General features: G+C 38.0%; 1 protein-coding gene and 1 pseudogene across 3 annotated transcripts in view; both read left to right on the forward strand.

Moving 5' to 3' along the window:
- Positions 1–23381, forward strand: part of TOX (thymocyte selection associated high mobility group box) — a 300152-nt gene that overhangs the window by 226356 nt on the left and 50415 nt on the right. The gene's annotated exons all lie outside the window — the stretch shown is intronic.
- On the forward strand, positions 14060–14651 carry LOC308341863 (rRNA-processing protein FCF1 homolog; annotated as a pseudogene). Its single transcript has one exon. The product of its transcript is annotated as an rRNA-processing protein FCF1 homolog (transcript).

Raw genomic sequence — 23381 nt, forward strand, 5'->3', positions numbered from 1 at the left:
AACCGTGAGATTATAAATTATGGACTTTATTTTTTTTTTAAGATTTATTTATGTATTTGAGAGAGAGAGTACAGTGGGGAGGTGCAGAGGGAGAGAGAGAAATCACAGGCAGACTCCACGCTGACTGGGGAGCCCAGCACAGGACTGGATCTCACAACCCTGGGATCATGACCTGAGCTGAAATCAAGAGTTGGACATTTAACCGACTGAGCCACCCAGGTGCCCCAAATTGTGGACTTTTAAATTTTTTAGTGCTCTAATTTTGTTTGTCTTGCCATTCTAAAAGAAAATCACTTTTCTGAGTCTACACTATCATGGAGATTGCCCCTAAAAAAAATAATCACTGACCTCTGAACATCATCTTTGAGAAACTTCATGGCAAAGAGAGTGTGCAGAATATTGAGTTATTCTGTGCTAGTGTATTAGTCTCTTGGTAGACGATCTACATAATATCTTCACCCCCGATGTCTTCAAGTGACTTCAGAAGAGTTTCTAAGGAAGATGCATTTTTGACTCCGCAGAATCTATAACATGCATCCTTGCTCACCATGTTAGGAAATACTATCTCTATTTTAAATAAATACATACATACATACATACATAAATATCTCCTAGTAGGCTCTCTGTGTGTGATGCAGAAGCAGTGACAGAAATCACCACCAGAGGGGCGCCTGGGTGGCTCAGTGGGTTAAGCCGCTGCCTTTGGCTCAGGTCATGATCTCAGGGTCCTGGGATTGAGTCCCGCATCGGGCTCTCTGCTCAGCAGGGAGCCTGCTTCCCTCTCTCCCTCTCTCTCTGCCTGCCTCTCTGTCTACTGTGATCTCTCTCAGTCAAATAAATAAATAAAATCTTTAAAAAAAAAAAAAAAAAAGAAATCACCACCAGAAAGTTCTTGCACTTAGTCCTAAACACTAAAAAGTACTATTGAAAGGGACTATAAACTGTGATTTGTATTCAAAAGGTCTTCTTTGTGCTCACTTCCTGCTGGGATGAATGAAATTCAGGAATCCTCCTCTTGAACGATTAAATGGAGATTCAGAATCGAAAAGATAATGATACAACCTACAGAGTTCTTGGTGATAACAGAGTCCAACCTTCCAGTGTTGGACATGCTGCATACTTTTGTATCCTTTGCAACTTTCTTTTCTGCCTTTAAACATTCTTAATGGCATCATATCCATGTTGTAAATAAAAATTAATTTTGCCTTCAACATTTTGCAATATTTTTTGCAATTTTTAGACATTTCTCTTTGGAGATTGAGTCTAATACAAATAGACTTTCTTCTCTCAATAAATCATACACGATTCTCATTCTTGGCTCTGGCTTTCGAATCTTGGCTCAGAAATGCCTCAGATAGGTGATTCCAGAAACCAGCATTACTTCAGTGCTCACAAAGTCTTTCGGAAGCCAAAATGTTCTTGGGAACACGTATATTCCTACTGCCATCTACCCACACACACTCAAAACACCCTTCACACTTTTCCTTCTCCAAAACAAAATAAAAATTCCATCATTCTGAAAAGGTACTCCTGTATTTCTGTAGAAATGGAAAATATCCCTTAAGAAAGTTTTAATAGCAAAGTTTTAAAAATCAACCAGGGAAAATAAAAACATGGATATACTCATTAATACACTTCCAGCACTTAGAAAAGTGTGCAATGTATGGCAGGCATAGATGGATGAAGTCCCTCACAGTAGACTCACTAGTCAGGTAAAAAAGTCTGAAGTTTGTTTGCCTTCAGTGTGGTTGATGATAAGGCCCACATCCTGTAACATTTGGCCAACAATAGGTCTTCATCTATCATGGTGAGAAAAACTTCCTGGCATTCATGTTATGTATTCTTTTCAAAAGTGACAAGTCACTCAAGAAATTTCTGGTTTCTGCCCTTAAACAGACTGTGGAGGAGAAATAGCCAATATTCATGGAAATTCTCAGCAGCTAGAGAGCTCAATAGAGTCTCACTCAAAAGAGAACAGGGGTGCCTGCATGGCTCAGTCAGTTAAGTGTCTGCCTTTAGCTCAAGTCATGATTGCAGGGTCCTGGAATCGAGTCCCATATCGGGTGCTCTGTTTAGCAGCGAGTCTGCTTCTCCCTCTCCCTCTGCTCCTCTCCAACTTGTGCTCTCTATTGCTATTGTTCTCTCTCAAAAATAAATAAAATCTTGGGGCGCCTGGGCAGCTCAGGGCAGCTCAGTTGGGCCTCTCCCTTCGGCTCGGGTTGTGATCCCAGGGTCCTGGGATCGGGCCCTGCATCGGGCTCTCTGCTCAGCAGGGAGCCTGCTTCCCCTCTCTCTCTGCCTGCTTCTCTGCCTACCTGTGATCTCTGTCAAATAAATAAATAAAATCTTTTTAAAAAATTAAAAAATAAATAAATAAAATCTTAAAAACAAAGAAAAGAGCAAAGAACAAACATAGTCAGATAGTCTACCAGTATACACATAGTTCCCAACTTGCCAAGGTATGACTTAACATTTTTCAGTTAGGGCGCCTGGGTGGCTCAGTTGGTTAAGCATCTGCCTTCTGTTCAGGTCATGATTCCAGGTCCTGGGATTGAGTCCCGAGTTGGGCTCCCAGCTCAGCAGGGAGTCTGCTTCTCCCTCTGCCCCTCACCCTGCTCTCATGAGCTCTCTCTCACTCTCTTTCTCTCTCCAATAAATAAAATCTTTAAAAAAAAAAGATTTTTTGACTACATGGTAGTACAAAGGCAATACATGCTCAGTAGAAATTATATTTGGACTTTTGAGTTTGAATCACTTGCCAGGCTAGTGATACATAGTACAATCCTTGCTCGTGATGCTGGGCAGGGGCATGATTATCACATGATCGTGATAATCGTGATAATCAACCATCAACCATCAACACACTTAAAACCACTTAAAACCACTTAAAACCACTCTGCACCCATACAACCATTCTGTTTTTCACTTGCAGTGCAGTATTCAATAAATTATGTAAGGTATTGCCCAACTGTGGGCTACTGTAAGTGTGTGGAGCACCTTTAACGTAGGCTAGGCTAGGCTGTGATGTTTGGTAGGTTGGGGGTTAAATGCATTTTTGACTTATACTTTGTTAGGATATAACCCCATTGTCAGTCGAAGAAGATCTGTACTAGTATGCAGTATTTTACTAGTATCTTCCACAGATGTTTCGTGGAAGTTTAGCACCTTATTTTTGAACGATCCCAACAAGTGCCAGCATAGTGAGCACTTGGTGGGTGGGGAGGTTGACAAAATTCCAGTGCGAACATTTTCAGCCTCACTGTGATTCATGCATGTGAGATCGTAATCTGTAGAGAACTTCTTTCTACATCCAACTAAGATTTTGAGAAGGTAGTAGAAAGATCAGGACACAGTAGTTACTTGGCCAAAAAAGCAGATGAGCAAAGAATATCCAGTCATCTGGGGGAAGGACCAACGTTCTCTCAGTGTTTGGGCCCATGATCGCAGCCCTGCGTGCAATTTGTAGTATGAACCACAGCTATAAAATTCTGTCTATTCCTATTTTCTCTTTCAGTTTCTTTAAAATGTGCAAGAAGTTAAAGATTCTTATGAGACAACCTGAAGGAAGATTTTTTTTATACATGCTTGCAATATTTTTATAATCTTTAACAGTATCATTCTGTCATAATTAGGCAGCAAGTTTTTAAATAGCATATCTTTATTCAGTCTTTCCAGAGCATTAAATTTGATTTATACAGAAACAATTCTCTTTGCATGCATGCAGATTTAATCAGTTTGTATGTTATTTGAATAAATGTTGCAATTGCATTAATAAGTGTGATGGCATAAACAGGTTTGGGAACTAATATACTTGATTCTTGGTTAGCGTATAGCTCAGCTACTAGCAGTAAAACCGGGCCAGTTTAAAAAAATGATTTTTTTTTTAAATTTTAGAGAAGTTTTAAATTTACTAAATAATTGTGAAGATAGTACAGAGGGTCCTGCATGCCCCAGATCTAGTTGCCCCTATTATTTACATCTTATGTGACTGTGGTACACTTGTCACAGATGATGAACACATACTGATACATGATTCTTATCTAAAAAGTCCATACTTTATTTAGATATCCTCAGCTTTTCTCTAATGTCTCCTTTCTCTCCCGGGATACCATCCAGGATAACACATTACATTTCATTATCATCTGTCCTTAGGCTCCTCTTGGGCAATGGCAGTTTCTCTGATTTTCCTTGTTTTTGACAACTTTGACAGTTTTAGGAACTCCCGTCGGGTATTTTGTAGAATGTCCCTTGACCAGGATTCATCAGATGTTTTTTTCACAATTACGTTGGAATAATACAGTTCCAGAAGGAAAACCATAAATTACCATTCTCATCAGATCATGCCAAGGGTTCATATTGTCAATATCACTTATCATGGTTGATGGTAACCTTGATCATGGGGCTGAAGTAGTGTTTGTCAGGTCTCTGCACTATAGAGATACTGTGGGTTTTTTTAATTTTTAATTAATTAATTTTAATTTTTCAATTTTTTAAATTCTCCCTTACCATATTGCATTCTTTGCAAGAAAGTCATTATGTACAACCCACATTTAGGGAGTGAGGAGTTATGATCCCCAGCCTTGAAGGTGAGTATCTACATAAATCATTTGAAATTATTCTGCATTGGAGACTTGTCTATTCTCTTCCATTTATTTGTTTTTTTTTATTTATCTCTTCATTTACTTTTTTCATTACGGATCCATGAGGATATATTTTTACACATTGGGTTATAATCTAATACTATTTTAACTATCTGTTTATCTATCTATCTATCTATCTATCATCTCAAATTGTTCCAGTGTGGCTATTGGGAACTATTTCAGTTGGGTTCTGTATCTCTCTAACAAACACCCATGACTGTGTGTGTGTCTGTGTATCTGTGTGTATGTTGTTTGTTTTTTTATTTTGGACATTTTCTTATTTTCTGTCACTACAAAAATACTGCAGGTTCATCTTCTATATTTTCTGGTCCTGTCCTAGAACCAGACCTTTTTCCAAAGAGCCCTGGTTCCTTTTATTAGAGAATGATATCAGAAACTCAGATATGGGCACTCACTATGCTCACAGCTACTGGGGTTTCGCTGCTCCCAGTACCTCTCAGCTGACAGAGCAGGGGACTCTATGCATGAATATTAACCTGTATTTATACACATATCTATAAAGGTTTGTATATGTAGCCATCTGTGTCTATAGTAAACTAAATAGTACTTCATACTGGTGTCTTCAACTCCAATCCATTGCCACAGAGCCTTCTGCCCTCGCTTATCTGTAACCTACAACAATAGTGAGAAGGCTGGCCCCACTGACCACTCCATTTACTTTACTCTCCCATTCTAGGTAGCATGTATACCGGTATCAGAATTGGTAACCCATACTCCTGTGGGAAACAGCTCTATCAACTAGGATACAGTGCAAACACAGTTTCTTTTGCCTTTTGTCTGATAGACTACTCATGTCCGAAGTTACTTAGCTCAGCAACTTCTTACCCTTCTCCTTATTGAGGTTGTTTCATATATTGGCAATAAATGAAGATTATTTTGTCATATTCTTCATTCCATCCTGGGATTCCCCAACCTCCTAAATATGTTTTTTAATTTTCATACATGAGATTTACTTTGTGTGCTATTAATTTCTGTAGGTTTTGGCACATGCATAATGTCTTGTCTCCACCATTGCAACATCATACAGAACAGTTTCACTGCCCTAAAAAAAAATACCCTTTGTTTTATCTATTTAACCACCTCTTCTTCCTGAACACTTGACCATCATGTTTATGATCAATCTAGTTTTGCCTTTTCCAGAATGTTATATAATTGAAAATACTCTGGCTCCTTTCACTTAGCAATATACATTTAAGATTCACTCATGTGTTTTCATGGCTTTAAGCTCATTTCTCTTTATCACTGAAAAATATTCCATTGCATGGATATACCAGATTTTATTTATACATTCACCTACTGAAGGGTTTTTTTGGTGATTATGAAAAAATCCACTACAAACATTTGTGTGCATGTTCTTGGAGGGGGGACATAAGTTTTCATATCAATGGGTAATTACCTAGGAATGTGATCACTAAATTGTTTGGTAAGACTATATTAATTTTGTAAGAAACTGTCAAAATGTCTTCCAAAGTTGCTATACCATTTTCCATTCCCCCTGGTACTGAATGAAACATTTCATACACTTTTTTTCTTTTACACATACATGTCTAATAGTTCCAGCATCATTTGTTGAAAAGATTTTATTTCTCCATTGAATTGCCTTTGCTCTTTTGCCAAGGATCAGTGACTGTATTTGTATGGATCTATTCTGGGCTATCTATTCTGTTCATTGATCCATGTGTCTATTGTCTTGCCAATACCATTCTATCTTCATTACTGCAGCTCGATAATAAGTCTTGAAATCAGGCAGCGTGAGTCCTCCAACTTTGTTCTTCTTCAGTATTCTGTTGGCTCTTCTAGGTCCTTTGTTTTCCAAGTAAACTTCTTATATGTATGAAGTGTTCTTAAATCTATGAAATGGCATGCTGAGATTTGATTGGGATTATGTTGGATCTATAGATCAAGTTGAGAGGAACTGACATCTTAACAATATTGAGTCTTTCAATCCTTGAACACAGAATGTCTCTCCTTTTATTTAGATCTCATTGATTTTTTTTCTTCAGTGTTCGTAGTTCTCTATATGTAGATCCCGTATATGTTTTGTTACGTTTATGCCTAAATATCTCATTCTTGGAATGCTATTATAAGTAACTTTTCCTAAGTTTCAAATTCCAGTTTTTCAGGGCATCAAATAGGAAAGCATCAAATCCTTCATACTTACTTTACCAGCTTATTATTTTGAAGAGCCTTGTTGTTGTTGTTGTTGTTGTTGTTGTTGTTATTGTTGAATCTGTGGGATTTTCTTCATAGACAATCATGTCACCTGCAAATTGAGAAGGTTTTCTTTCTTTCTGAGCTGTGTAGTCCTTTATTTCCTTTTATTGTCCTATTGTTTAGTTGGACTTTCAGTATAACATTAAATAAGAGTGGTGAAAAGGGACATCTTTGCCTTGTTTCCAATTATAAGGAGAAAATATCCAATTTTTCACCATTGAATATGATGTTAGCTGAAAGGTGTTCATAGATTTTTAAAAATGAAGTTAAGTTCCTTCTTATTCTTAATTTGCTAAAAGTTTTTTTTATCATTAATGGGTTTAGATTTTGTCACATGCCTTTTCCGCATCTATTGATATGATTATATGATTTTTCTTTTTTAGCCTGTTTATTTCACTGAATATATTTGACATATAACATAGTGTAAATTTAAGGGGCAAAATGTGTTACTTTAATACATTATATATTACAATATAATTGCCATTGTAGTGATATTTATCACATCACATAATTATAGCACAATATTGCCAATATTCATTAAACTGAGCATTTAATTACTTTACTACTTGATAGAAGTTTGTACATTTAACATCAATTTTTATCCACCCCCCCTTTTTTTTAACCTGGGAAGGTGTTGGATTACATGGATAGATTTCTAATGTTGAGATAGCTTTGCATACTTAGAATAAATTCTACTTGTTTGTGGTATGTAATTATATCATTAGATTTAACTTATAAATGTTTTATTGAAGTTTTTGTATTTATCTTTATGAGAGTTACTGGTCTGGAGTTACTGGTCTGGAGTTAATCTATAGAAGTCATAGGAAATGTGGAGTCTTACAACATAGGTTAGGAAGTGTTTCCTCTGTTTCTGGAGCTATTGTGCAGAATTGTTATGATTTCTTCCACAAATGCGTGTTAGAAACTACCTGGACCCGGTGATTCTTTTCAGAACATTGTTGATTATTGGTTAATTTATCTAATAGGTATAGGATTATTTGGGTTATCTATTTTTCTTTGTATGAGTTTTGGTAGTTTATGAATCTCAAGGAGTTGTTCTATTTCATCTAAATTGTTAAATTTGTGACCCTAGAGTTTTTCGTATCATTCTCTTATTATCATTTTAATGTGTTTGGCATCAATAAGGATGACTCCTTTTCCATATTTGATACTGTAATTAGTATCCTCAGTTTTTTTTGTTAGTTAGCCTGTCCAGAGGTTTATCAATTTTATTGATTTTTCAAAGAACCAGCTTTTGGCTTTGTTGATTTTTTTCCTATTGTTTCTTTGTTGTCAATTTCATTGATTTCACCTTTAATTTTTATTATTTCTTTTCTTCTCCTATGTTTAGACTCAAATTGCTTTTCCTTCTCTGGTTCACAAGATAAAATGCTTAGGTTATTAATTTTAGATCTTTCTTCTTGTTTAAAAAACGCATTTAATGGTATAAGTTTCCATCTACACACTGCTTTTTGCTGCATTTCACAAATTTTATTGTTGTACTTTTATTTTCATTGAGTTCTTTCTTAAGTTTTTATATGTTAAGAAATTCTAAATACTAATCTTTAAGTATCTTAGAAGGATTTTACTCTGGAATTTGAAAATTTTTGACGACCAAGAGTCATGGTTTCATTCTTACCTTACCCAGCAAGTTCTGTCATGTTTGGTAGATGAAGGCCTCTCCATTCTTGATCCACTATTAATTAATAATCACCTGGTACTTACAAGAAATAAATTTCTCATCAGACTACCCACATAAAAGCCGGCCAACATGTCCTATTGTCAGCTGGTAATTCTGTACCATAATCTCCTGGCATGAAAACTAGCAAGAGAATCCACAAACAATAGGCCAAACTCTCTGGGAGAGCTTGGAGCTCTACCAGATGGTTCTGTATTCAACTGCTAAGGCATAATTCTCCTCTCTGAGCCTGGTTCTTTAGTGTGTCTGAGTTTGGCACTGAGAACAGAACAGTAAAAAAACACAGGCAAGGTACTCTGCCTTCAGAATTTGGATTCTGCTCAGGGAAGTCAAATAATCCTGAAACACACTGCGTGGGACACACTGGCACCACCTGGGAACTGTTAGAAATGCTGAATCCCAGTCCCTTCCCAAGACTTCCTGAATCAGAGTCACATTTTAAAAAGATCCCTGGGGTCGTTGTGTTTGTGTTAAAGTTTGCATAGCCCCACCCTAGATAATGATAAATGGTGATCATGCTGGAAAAAGATGCCTGGCTTGGGAAGGAGGGATCTACTCTTGCAGACTTATCAGGGCAAATCTCACTGAGGAGGTTCCCTTGAGACACTGAAGGGTAGAGCCTGGACCCCTCTCCCTTTAGTTCCTCTGGTCCCTGCCACCCCCTCCCCTATGGCTCCCTCTGCCCTCCACCCCACCAAACCCAGGCCTGTCCCTGCCTTTGCGTCACATGCAGTGAACATCCAAAGAAAGTTCTGGTCGGGGGAAGCAAGAAACATAAGCCCCCCCAAAGCTTTTTCCCTAACTGTTTCGTTTAAAAGGGAAAACAGTAAAATATAAGTATTTATAGTCTTCAACTAAAATACTCCTGGCCTGTGAAAGGGGAAATAGAATATAATACACTTTTTTTAATAGGTTCTGACTTCTGTCTTTTCCGAGAGCACTTTTTTCTTTAGAAAATAAATTGTAACTGAAAAATTCTATTAGCTTCTATAAATGCAGATGCAGAAAAATGATCAGATGGTCTTAAATTTAAAAACTGCAGGGTAGATATTCTTTCTTGCTTCCTTGTAATAGGCTCTAAACTTCAGTGATGCGAGTTTTTCTCTTTTCCTTTAGTTGATCAATGTAATTGAGATTTTTCCTATTTATTGGGGCTGTCATCTTGTGGTCATATAATTATGCTAGAGATATTAAATATGTTTTAGACACAAAATTGTAAATACAGTATAGAAGAACCATGAACTTATTTCCACATCATTAAACTACATTTTATCCATGAGCAACGCACATCTTTCATAAACTTACAAGAAATATCCTGCCTTCAGTGGCACCTGTATGTAGCATTCTTAACAACTCCTTGATTTGACATTGCTATTTGGGTTATTTTATTATCAGGGAAAAAAGGACAGCAGAGTTGCAAGTATCAATATATATAACTGACCAGTGAGTAAGATCCTAATTATATGCAAAACTGCCGTTCTGTCAAGTAACACTTTTTCCGGATGCAGGGTATTATTTGGGGAAAAAAATGCACCTAAGTTAAGCTTCTCCCCTGACATTGCATCAGAAAAGAACAGAAAGAATAAAAGCTAATGTGTAAAAAGCAAATTCTAATACAACAGGGGCTCTTACTAGTAACTTTGTTGCAATAAGTTCTCGTGCTAAACAATTTTTATTCTGGTGACACCGAAATGTTCCACCAGAACATTCATCAGCTTAGCAATTAAGCCAGTCCTACAAAAATACATCCTTTTCAAGTCCAGAACTTTGCTCCTGTTGGTCTTTCCTTTTGAACCAAAGCTTGATGAGTATGTCAATTAGTGTAGCTTCTCATTCAGCAAACTGTATATAACTATATGCCAGTAAGAACTTCTAGGATACAGGATTTTATTGTTTAAATAGCTCTGTTAGTATTTGGATTTAGCCTCAAAATAGACTTCTAGGCTTTATATGAAGTGATGGTAGTCCTTTTTTCTTGCTAAAATATGCCAATGCTATTACTAAAATTTAGGAAATAAAGTAACAAATTGAATATCACTTCTAATTTTAAAAAATATCCCCCAGCAGATTAAAAACTTTTTTTAAAAAGATTTTATTTATTTATTTGGCAGACAGAGATCACAAGTAGGCAGAGAGACAGGCAGAGAGAGAGAGGGGGAAGCAGTCTCCCTGCTGAGCAGAGAGCCTGATGTGGGGCTCAATCCCAGGACCCTGAGATCATGACCTGAGCTGAAGGCAGAGGCTTAACCCACTGAGCCACCCAGGTGCCCTTAAAATCTTTATTAATAAGATTCCAACCAAACAAACTTCTCAGTTAACTATTACTTTACTTTATTTTATTTTTGTTTTTGCACATAGCACTTTAAAGATCAGAAATGCGGGCGCCTGGGTGGCTCAGTGGGTTAAAGCCTCTGCCTTCGGCTCAGGTCATGATCTCAGGGTCCTGGGATCGAGTCCCACATCGGGCTCTGCTCAGTGGGGAGCCTGCTTCCTCCTCTCTCTGCTTGCCTCTCTGCCTACTTGTGATCTGTCTCTGTCAAAGAAATAAATAAAAAATCTTAAAAGATCAGAAATGCATTCACTAGGGGTGCCTGGGTGGTATAGTCAGTTAAGCCTCCAACTCTTGATTTCTGCTCAGGTCATTTCAGGATTGGAAGATGGAGCCCCACCTCAGGCTCCATGATCAGCAGGGAGTCTGCTTCAGTTTTTCTCTCTCCCTTGGCCCCTCTCCTGCTCATGCTCTTTCTTTCTCTCAAATAAATAAATCTTTACAAGAAAGAAAGGAAGGAAGGGAGGGAGGGAGGGAAGGAGGGAGGAAGGAATAAAGAAATAAATGCATTCATTAGAAAGGGTATGTCCATAGATCAGAGAACACTAAGTCCATATTCTGCAGTCAAAAAATGGCAAAATGATTATTGAGAAAAAAGTTCATGCTCTTGAAATCCTTCATGATTCATGATAGAAAGAATATTTTTTCCATTTCATTTAGAACCAGGTGTTTAACTAGGGCAGAAAAGTGGGCAAAAGCATTCTAGATGGTTCTCAGCAAGAATTAAAACAAAACAAAATTACCAAGACACTAAATTAAATTTAAATTAAAAAGGACACCTGCTTTCCTGGGAATTTTTAGACATTTTGCTGAAATTATGTTACCCAGATTATGGGCATGAATATTAAGAGCTACTGCTAACTTAATTGAATTCTTATTCTAAGATAGCCTTCCTGTCAGGGCAGAGCCCACATTAGAATTATTATAATCTAACATGGATTCATCACCCTCATGTGGATGAACCCTTTGTAGACCATGGCCTAGAAGGCGCCCCCTACTGTGCTTTAAGGTCAATGGCTCCCCAGAGTCCCAGCCATCCACTTCTTCAGGGATAACAAGTAGGAGAGATACCACTTAATGATAAAGCTGGTGGAAAAAGTTCTCTTCATCAAAAATTGAATGTAACGTGCAGAAAGATCTTCTTTTCTGTTAAAAGTTCCTGATACCAGCCCTCATAAACCCATCAAGCATCCATTTAGTCTTTTACCGTGAGGGGGAAAGGCAACATATTTTTAGGCAAATCATGTCCACTCAGCGCTCATTCCTCACAGTCCATCTGTCTTATACTCCTTGTACTTTTCCTTTTTGTCTCAGCAAGTCGTGAAGCATTCACATAATTAATCCAGGAGCCCAGCCTAGACCACAGAAACCCTTGCACCTTCTCACCTCCTTTGTTTTTCTTTTTCCTACTGAATAACGTCCATCCCTAACAGGTGAATGGCACTGATTGACAAGTGGGGCAAATATCAAGAAAAGTTTTGATCAAAGTGTTTGAGTCACTTATTCTATGAAAGCTTAGTTTATGTGGCAACACTGGCAGTTAATGAAAGGAATGTTGCAGAGATCCTGATCCAAATGACTATGTTTGTGTGCCCATAACTCTTTTTTCAGGACCTAGTATAAAAACCCAAGTTATTTTTGAAACTGTAAACCCGTATTTAGGGTTTGATAAAATAGTCTCTCTGCTAATGTAGCATCAGCTGTTAGTGTGTTTTATGGGCTTCTCTCAGAACAACTTGATACTTTAGAATATTTTGACAGGTAGTCTTAAAACTACAAAGTCTCTAGCAATCCTAAAACTTAACAGGGAAAACAGTGGACACTCAAATTGCTAATTCTCAAGCAGAAATCAGACTATCAGATGACTCTCAGTCACAGTTTTTTTTAAAAATGTGATTTGATTGTGTACTGAATGGTTAAGGTTTACTTAGGTGGAAAAGCCACACGATGATTTTATTTTTGCTCAATTTTTCACAGTCTCTTAGACAAATCATCACTTCTGTGAAACCGTAGCAAGTAGAGTTGACCGTCCAACAGTCAAAGGATGTATCTTAGTGCTCATCGTATTGCCTTCCGAGTTTGATTCCCACTTATTTCCACTTTTCAAATGCCCTCCTATTTAAGAAGCATTCTTTTATTGAAGTAGAGTTGACACACAGTGTCACTGTAGCTTCAGGGGTACAATAGAGTGATTGGACAAGTCTATACGTTATGCTTTGCTCACCACAGGCATAGCTGCCATCTGTCCCCACGCAACGCCAAAATAGTACCATTGACTGTATCCCTGTGCTGTGCTTTTCACCCCCCAACCTCCCTCCTACTTACTCATTCCATAACTGGAAGCCTGTATTTGCACTCCCTTCACCGTTCACCATTTTGCCCATCCACCCCACCTCTGGCCACCATCAGCTTGTTCTCTGTTTTTATTGGTCTATGTCTGCTTTTGCTTGCTTGTTTTGTTTAAAAAGCATCCTCAGTTCTCCACGATGCTCACAGCAATTTCAGTCATTGCAGACGGACTTCTTGTGGCAACATTATTTGCACATTTCAGTCCCCTCGGAAATCACACTTCCTGCTCTGCAAGTCTATATAGCAGTGCATTTTTGGTTATGGCAATGACTCCCCACCTGACTTGTATTACTGTATGTCTCCCTGCCCTGTCACCTCTTCAATCATAGGTACAGTCTTATCTGCCATTATTTCCCCATGTGACCTATCATAGTACTAGGCACAGAGCAAGTGTTCAGCAACGCATTTCCAACTGAATTTCTCACCCAAAGCATCAGTGCTTTAAAGTCAGTCTTTCTAGGTTCTAGCTGCATGTTCCCCAGCAAGCTCTTCCAACTATATTAAAAATATCAGTTCACGTACTGGATCAACAGTAGAGGTGCCATGGTTATGATACAGACTTTGAAGATCAGGCAGCTTGTGACAAATTCTAGCTGGTCCACTTACTGAACAGCAGAAAGATCCCCTCACCAAGCCTTGGTTCCTTCATGGGTGTGATGGTCTCATCTGGCAATTGGGAGGGTTAATCAGGGCTCTGTGCTTAGAGTATCAAGGAGGACCAGTGAGTCGTAGATATTATTGATAAAAGAACTTAAGACTACAATTACCAGAAAGAAGAGTGCAGCATGAACGAGGAAGTAAAAGAAAGTGAGGAAGTATTTGACCATGAAGGGAATGCTTAGTCTCCGAGATCAGAGGCTTACAGAGAAGGATAGAGAAGGATAGATTGAAACCCAAAAAGAAAGAAAAGCAAGATCCCAGAGCACCCAAGGAAAAGGAAGTCTCCCAATATCCTTCCTGCTTATTCTTCCAATATCACACGTAGCTGGGTGCACCCTACCACATCCTGGTTGATACCAAGTTTATCAACTTTTCCATTAAAGTCAAACTTGACTTAGTACAGTCAATGAGGGACTACCCATATGCCAATAGTATCTTGTATATCTTGTGTAACTTGTGTAACTGACTGTAATGGCTGAAATTGAGAAATCAGGGCAAAAGGATTGAGTGGCTCTAAGGATTGCCAAGGATCCAAGATTTGAACAATTACCATCCACACGCAAAGGAATCTATGCAGACCACTGCTTAGTACAGAGAGTAAATCAGCATTAAGTATTACATTCGTGGGCACAGTTGACCTTAAACAAAGAATGGGAAGATCCCCAGAGTTCCCACCATTTCTAACCATATATAGAACACTGAGAAGATGCCAGATTATTATGGAGCCCCCAGGTTCTAATTCTTAAAAGAGAGTTCTTCTGCCTTCCTCTACCAAAACCTTTTTCTCTTGTCAGTTCATATAGCGGTATGCTATACCATGAATCATTCCAATTACCCATTTGCTCTGTTGTGAGCTGAGTGTGGGTAAAGACACTCACTTTTTAAAAAAATATATTTTATTTATTTATTTGAGAGAGAGACAGATAGCACAAACAGGGAGAGCAGCAGAGTGAGAGGGAGAAGCAGGCTCCTCGATGATCAGGAATCCCACTGTGGGGCTCAATCCCAAGACACTGGTATCATGATCTGAGCCAAAGGCAGATGCTTAACCAACTGAGCCACCCCAGCACCCCAATACACTCACTTTTTGATGTTGTTTTGAAATTGATATTTTGTATCATTTTAAATTTTGTTGCATCTTTTTGTAAATCCATTGACTCCTCACATAAACAACAAAAACAACAACCCACAATTACTAAAGGCTAGCACTGAGCAGTTGAGACTGATTGGCGGTGTGGATACTTACCTGCCTGTCAGATATAGACCATTTCAAATCAGTTGCACTAAATGTAATTTCCTGGAGAAATAGATATAAAATGTGAAAGGTATATTTGCTATTTTTTATAATTGATACCTAAATTTATGCCATCATCACACAGGGTTATAATCATGCAGAATTATGATCCATTTTAACTCTTCATACCATAATTATCTAATTTAAACATATATTTTATAGATGTTAAACCTGTAAATGATAGATAATTCAAAATGTTAGCATTAGTGATTTAAAATTATCACTATTAAAACCTAATTATTAGTTGAGTGGGTCTATGTTAGTGGACATTGAAAGATCAAAAAAAATTGAAGATATTTGTCCAAATTAAAATTAGAACATGTAGCTCATATGTTCTAAATGAACATGTTTGCTTCTCCAATAATAATTTCATTATCACTAAGTTACAGGATAGAGTTTTAATTATGACCTTTATATCAGTAGAAGCCATGTATTTGGGATTAAAAACCTACTGCTTTAACTAGTCTAGTTAAAGACTGTGGCTTGATACATTCTGGGCTCCAACTTTTATAAAAACCAGAGAACACTTCTAATAACACTTTTCTAATTTCATGGTTCAGTGCACAGTCAGTAAAGATTTAAATAATTCAGAAAGAAAGCCTATTCTCTTTCTTTATTAGAAGTTTGAGTCAGGCAAATTCTTTGACATTTAATAGGTTTTTAACCCTTTTAATAACTTTTTATAATGAAATTTATTGGCAGTTGTTTTAGAGAAAGGGTCATTATATTAGCATGAATAGCAGTCACTAGTTTTTATGATTAGTTTTGAGACCTTGACCTTATATAACTCAAAGTGTGTAAAAGCATAAATGAGTAATGTTAATATTAACTAAATTAGGTATACCCAGAAGTATAGAGACTATATATAACGATATTCATCCCATTATCTAACATGCTATAAAATTTTGGCAGACAAATATTTGAATTTTTTAATTGTTTTAAAGGAGCTTAAGGTCACTTACAGAGTCAGACACTTTAAAGGAACTGAAAGACATTGTAATTTTCCTAGACTGATTTTACCAAATTATTAATATTAAACTCAATAGGAGAGGATTTCCAGCCTTTTCCTATCTTGGTTTCATGCTATTTTAATGTCTTCTAATACATTATTAAAAGGATTATTGAAAGATTTCCATAATAAAATACTAGTTTAAAATTGTACTTTTCTTGAAGTCCCCAGTAACTTGGGAACTTACAAATATTCTGCATAGGAAAGCTATCAGGCCCAAGAAGAATACAAGGTTTTAATTTTGCTTCTTGAGGTGTACTTTTAAGTGAATGTCGTGTGTATCTAATGATTTAAGAGCCTCTAAATGAACTCAAATGTCACTTTCTGAACTGATGTTAAGAAGTCAATATTCCACTTGACATCTCCATTTTTACTAGCATCCCATTAACATTGCAGTGGAAAGTATGAAATTCAGTTAAATTTTCAGGTTTAAATATAGTATAAAGAACCATTTCAGCTGACTTGTGATGCTATAAATAGCCAGAGCTAGTTCTCATAGATAAACCACAACTCCCATAGGGCATGTCTTGTAGAATTTCCCAATTTTCTTATCACCTATCTTTCCAACCCATGCTTTTTGTTTCAATGCACACAATCCTTTGAAAGTATTCTGAAAATAAGGCACATTATTCAGTCCCTTCTTTGGGCACATCAAAGCAGAGATGTGAGCAGACATTAGCATGTTTGAGTACACTTTAATATAAGATTATAGTCCCATGAACAAAGCGCTGCCTACACTTTGTAGTGCAGATGCAAAGCCACGATTTCTACAAATCAAGGGCTTCACTGACTAATCATAGGTAAACCCAGAGCCACTCACAGACTCCTCTTAATAGAGGTGTACAATTTTGTAGGAACTGCTAATTCAGGTATTTTTGGAATCAGAGGGTTGACCAGATGGTCTCCCAAACTCTTTCAGATAAGATAGAGCTTTTAGTCTGCCTTTATATCCTGCCATTAATTGGAATTATAAGAGATGCTCTTTGTCAGTTAAGAGTCAAGCTTGCTTGCTGTACATTTGCATGTTTGTTTTATTTGATCCAGGCAAAGGAGTCCTCTCAAGGGCACACTGGAGCACAAGGTCAGCCTGGATATACTGACGTTGATAACTTAACAGTAGCAGTAGGAGACAAATCATGTTGGCCTGAAGCAATCAGACATGGATGCCTCAATTTGGTGGAAAACATCTTTCCAACTGTGTGTCGCTATACCCCATAACCTTCTGGTCATTGTTGTGATCCAAAGGAGGGGTTATGTGTACAGAGTTGATGGCAGAGAACAGTATACAATGACCTAGAATACCTTTTTATGTATTTAAATTTTTTTGAACTTTGTATCTACCAGTTAGCCTATGAGCTGTGACCAGAGAGCCATTAACATCCGGATTATAAGTTCAACCTTTATCTGGGCTGTTGACTTTCTCACAGTGAAACCCTGTGCTCTATGACTTAAGCTGCCCCGCTTCGCCCAGAAAAGATCTCCACAGATGCAAGGATAAGGCTACCAGAATGCTTGGTCACAGCTCTGTCAGTGGCTCACCAAGAACTAGAACTAGTCAAAGAAAGTGACTCCAGGTGATAAAAAAAAGATAAACATCCACATCTTCCACAAGAGGTGACCCAGGGGACCAAAAACCACAAAAATTACTCTTACATTTGCCAGAATATCTTCATTGTCTTTATCTTCATCCATCCATGCTTAGGCAAGCATTTAAGGTCAGTACTTTTCTCTCATTTTTGTCTCCCTACAACATATCACTATCAAACAAACCACATCTAATATTTATCCTATTGTCTTATCCCCTTCTTGCCCTTGAAAGTGAGCTGTGTAAGGACAGAGATGTCATTCAGTGTGTTCGCTCACTGTTGTTTATGTGGTACCTATAGCAGTACCCGACACAAAGTAGGCACTCAATAAATATTTGTTGTTGAAAAATTGTTATCCCTAATTCAGAGGTAGAAGATGAGGGTCAGGGGCACCTGGGTGGCTCAGTGTGTTAAAGCCTCTGCCTTCGGCTCAGGTCATGGTCCCAGGGTCCTGAGATTGAGCCCCGTATTGGGCTCTCTGCTCCGCGGGGAGCCTGCTTCCTCCTCTCTCTCTCTGCCTGTCTCTCTGCCTACTTGTGATCTCTGTCTGTCAAATAAATAAATAAAATCTTAAAAAAAAAAGAAAAGAAGAGAAAATGAAGGTCAGTTAAAAGCAAGACAACTCATTAGATTCAAAAACCAGTCTGACGATGTCATGAGCAGAGTTTCCTTGACTACAAAACACCATCTCTCATCTAGAAAAAGGAAGAAAACAAAATTCTTTAAAAATGGAGTAAAATTGCTTGTTTGGTTGTTTATAAAAATGAATCAAGATGCTCACACATGAGGGCAATTCAGATGCCTTTTAGATCTAGGGGATGTGACAGAAGTAGAAATCAAGTTTGGTTGAGGAGGGCGGAAACCTGGCAAAGACACTGAGGACATTGAGAAGTTGGGTGTCCTCCCTCCCTTGGTGGTTTCTTGCTCTTCACCATCTGATCTTTGGTTCATCACCTGGGAAAGCATACAAAAGTTTAATTAGTTAAATTAACAATATAATTTTTGGCCATGACTTTTAAAACTTTCAATAATGTTTTCCTCTAACACATCAAATCCTTCAGTAATGAAGGTTTCATTCATGGAAGGGGCCATAGTGAGGGAGAGACCCCAGTTTGAGGGAGGACGATGGTGAGGTATTATGGAAGCTCCTGCGGGGATAAGCATTTGTTTTTTGAGGTGGTCTTAATCTTTCCCAACAATGGTGGTTCTAGAGAGTGCCATGTCTTTCCATTTGGCAAATATCTAATGAATTGTACCCCAGAGTTCTTGCTTTCCTGTGATAGTTTTATAATTACTATTTATCCTAACTAAATGACAAATATCCCATTTTAGTGTATTGTGAAGAAATCTGAGCCCTATTTATTCATGTTGCTTTTTGGAAAGAAACTAGGTTCAGTCAAGTTATTTTGACCCATTATTGAGGATAAAAATACATTTTCATAAAAATAACCAATCTTTCTTTTGAACCTCACTTTTTCCTAATCTTTGAAACTGTAGCATGTGCTTTGCATAGATATACTTTCCAGATTTCCCCTCTTTTGATATTATCAGTCTTCAATGTCAGAAGTCTAATAGCAAAAATGTTGAAGTTTATTTAAAATACACGTTTTTAAATAATTAACAGAACACATGAGGAGATCACCTAGAAACGATTTCTTTAATTTGTTTGGACAACAAATAATTTAGCTCTCTCTTGGAAATGCACTTAGGAAAATAATAAATGAAATTTGATTATTAAATTTACCCACGCATTCGTTCTGGTGTATACATTTACATATTAATTGAATCCCTGGCAAAAATATGTAATCAAATTGGGGACTTAAATAATATCAACATTTACATTCTTCTCGTAGGCTCTTGGAGTGCATTATTCCTAAGAAAAATGAGAACTGCTTAGTCTCTTTCCTGGCCTGATTAATCATGTAAGGCTGGATCAGTTACCGAGAGCAGGCTCTCTTTAGATGCTACAAACAGTATGTGTTTGATAGTGTCTACAAAAGGGACCAAGAGTAAGCACTTGTCACAGCCCAAGCCAGCAGGGTCCCCTCGCAGCCCCCGGGGAAAGTGCTCAGCAGTGAAGGGTGTCAAATGCTGACAGATAGGGGTAAATGGAAGAGCTTCATAGACTCCTCACGTTCTCTTGTTCCTGCTGCAACTGGCACGCGTCCAGGCCTCGCCAGCAAAGACCACAGAAAGCAGCAGCTGGTAAGCTACATTAGCAAATAAGGCCTCGGGGCTCCCCATGTTCCAGGCTCTGTTCACCAACTGCTCTTCACTCAAACAGCTGGATCAGAGCGGAGAGAGCCAAGACGTCGTTAAGGTTTTATGTGTACAACTGTTTTGATATGGATTGTCTGCTAGAGGCAGAGATAATGATAGCTTTCAAGGCTCGCGTGTTGGACTGGGAAGTGACGCTGACATTTGAAAGGGGAAAACAGACTTTGGAAGGATCGGGAAACACACAGTTTTAAACACCGAGACACGGGCCTTCATTTGTTCTGGTGCCGTTTGAGTGTGCCATTTGAACACCATTTTGTCACTCACACAACTGATGTTGTGGCCAGTGTTTCGTTTGGGGGGTTTCAGAAGTTGAGTTATGCCAAAATGTTATTCATTTATTAAAAATAATCCACAATGAGCTACCTGGGTGGCTTTTTTTTTTCATTTTTCTTTTTCTTTTTTTTCTTTTCAAAGAAAAGCCAAGAAGAAGAAAGTGCAAATGCATGCTGGAACATGTATCAGATAGTATACTTGAGGATTCTCACTCGAGTTTTGTTCTCACCCTGGAACTCTTAACACTGTAGGTGATTGGGCAAGGAGAGGAAGGAACATGGTATGGGTCTCAAGCCATGGATTACATGGCAGGTCACAAGGGAGAATACATGATATCTGCTTTGGTTTCTTAATTGATTTTTTTTTAAGATTTTATTTATTTATTTGACACAGAGAGGGAGATCACAAGTAGGCAGAGCAATAGGCAGAGAGAGGAGGAAGCAGGCTCCCCGCTGAGCAGAGAGCCCGATGTGGGGCTCAATGTGGGCCTCAATCCCAGGACCCTGGGATCATGACCTGAGCCAAAGGCAGAGGCTTTAACCCACTGAGCCACCCAGGCGCCCTGGTTTCTTAATTGATTTTAACTGAGCTTGTTCTTTCCATGAATGGAAAGAGGTTTTGAAGGAATGCAATGGAAATCTTCACTTCATCATCATAATCTTCCTCCATGACTTTCATTGACATTTTTTAGCTCCTATGATTACTAAACAGTATCAGAAAACAGATCTGATGTTTTAAAAAAAAGCAAAATCTAGCACCTGTTGTCGATGGAGTCAGTTTCTCCAGTGAAATGACGCTTATTAAGTAAGAGCCAACAACACCAAGGACTTTTAGCCAAGAAAAAAATGAAGTTCTTTGGGTTTGAAATAAACAAAACAAGAAATAAACACATTTGAAAGTAACTTTGAGACCCTTGAGTTCCGAGAATCGGGCAAATGTAGCACCCAAAAGATCAAGGATTTACAATCCTGTTTACAGGAAGCCAGCATCCTGAATCTTCATCGTACCTGGCCTAAACATCTCTTCATAGTAACTCAAGAAATCTATGTTAAGTACTGATGATATGCCATGATCGGTGCTAGATACTAGGGCTACCCTGGCAAAAGAAAGAGATTCTATCCTGGCCTTTTTGACTTTATAATCTATTAGGGTATATCAGTCAAGATTGGGTTTAACTGGGGTGTCTTGGTGTCTTGGTGGCTCAGCTGGTTAGGTGACTGCCTTTGGCTCAGATCATGATCCTGGAGTCCTGGGATCGAGTCCCACATCGGGCTCCCAGCTCCATGGGGAGTCTGCTTCTCCCTCTGACCTTCTCCCCTCTCATGCTCTCACTCTCTCTCTCTCAAATAAATAAATAAAATCTTTAAAAAAAAAAAAAAGATTGGGTTTAACTACATATAAAAGAATACTTAAAATGACAGTGACTCTAAAAAAGATAGACACTTTCTTTTCATGTTAAACACTCCCACAATAAGTAGATTCCCAGGGTCTGGAAGCTTCATAATAATCATACACTCACCTTTTTCCTTGTGCCTTCAGTGTCCTAAAGGTAATGCTTCTGGGTTCAAGACATTTCCCCCCCACCCTAGCTCTAGTGATCACACCCACATATTTGCCAACAGGAAAGAACGATGGACAGTGAGCCTTTCCCTTTAAGGGGATTTTTTGGAAGTACCACACAACACTTTCACTTACATTTGAGTAGCCAAAACATGGTCATGTGGCCTGTGTGGAGCTGCAGAGGAAGCTAGGAAACGCTCTACGGTGGCTAGCCTCTTGGCTAGACAGCTAAATACTGGAAGCCTGTCCCTCAAGACAAAAGTATAGAGTGTCAGAGGGTACGGCCTGAGGTTTCCGCCACAAGGGAGACAGACATTATTCAAATTTTCTTTTCATCTTATGATTAATGTTAGATGAAGTTTCACTGGAAAAAAGAAAACTCATCAAACTGGTTAGTGGGTTTATACTGGTAGTATTCATTTCTTTACTTATATACTGACTCAGTAAATATGTTTTTGAATACTTGGAATGCCTATTTAATTAAAAGAAATCTGAAGAGGGATTGAAAAATGCATTTGTCATATTAATGAAGATTACTGTCTAGAAGGTACAGACATATTAGACTAAGAAATTTACAAGTGGTGGCCATAAATTAAGTACAGACAAAATGCTTGGGCAGTTCAGAGTAAGAAGAGTCTGGAAGCTTTGTAGATGATGTAACGTTTGAACTTGACTTTAAAATATGTTTAGGGTTTAGATATATGAATATGGTAATAGCATTATGGAATTGTGGAAAGGGCACAAATATGTAGAGCATATTTCATTTTAACTTTGATCTTTGTTGGTGGAGAGATCTGAGGTCAGTTAAGCTCTTCCATCCTCAACAAACTTGTACAAAACAGCCATTTCTATAGGGCTGCCTCAAAGGGGAATAATAAGTCTCAATAGATAAAAGTACCGAACAAACCACAAATTACTGAGCAAAGTTTGTTTTTTTTAACTCCTCTTAACATTTTTCTGACAGCAAATGCTGAAAGAGCAACATGGCCAAAGACACTCGTTCAAAGGAAGGAGACATAGGCAAAGAGTAGCAAGTAATTGGGTTTGGTTGAACAATAAAGGTATGAAGGACGGTCCTAGGGAACAAGGCTTATCTGGAAACTTTCATGGCGTGCTGGAGCGTTTGGATTTAATTTGGTAGGGAGATTTCACTGGGAAGGTTTTGAGCCTGTGGCTTATGAAGATTAATTCTGCAGTACTCTTGAGGGTGAATGTGAAGAGATTCTTTATAGTTAAGTAGCCATTGCATGTGAAGAGGTAATGAAGGCTTGAAATACGTGAATGAGTGTGGAAATGAAAATAAGGGTCAACGGAAGAGTTTTTTTCAGAGTAGATTCAGTGGAACTCACAAGGGTTTGGTAGGAAAGGGAAGAATTAAAAATTACTAGAACATTTTGAGTAGAGGTGACAGGGAGGATAAAGGTGTCATCAACAGAAATTGGACAAAACAGGATTGAGAAAGGAAAC

The sequence above is a fragment of the Martes martes genome (genome assembly GCF_963455335.1).
Source record: "Martes martes genome assembly, chromosome: 4".
NCBI lineage: Eukaryota > Metazoa > Chordata > Mammalia > Carnivora > Mustelidae > Martes > Martes martes.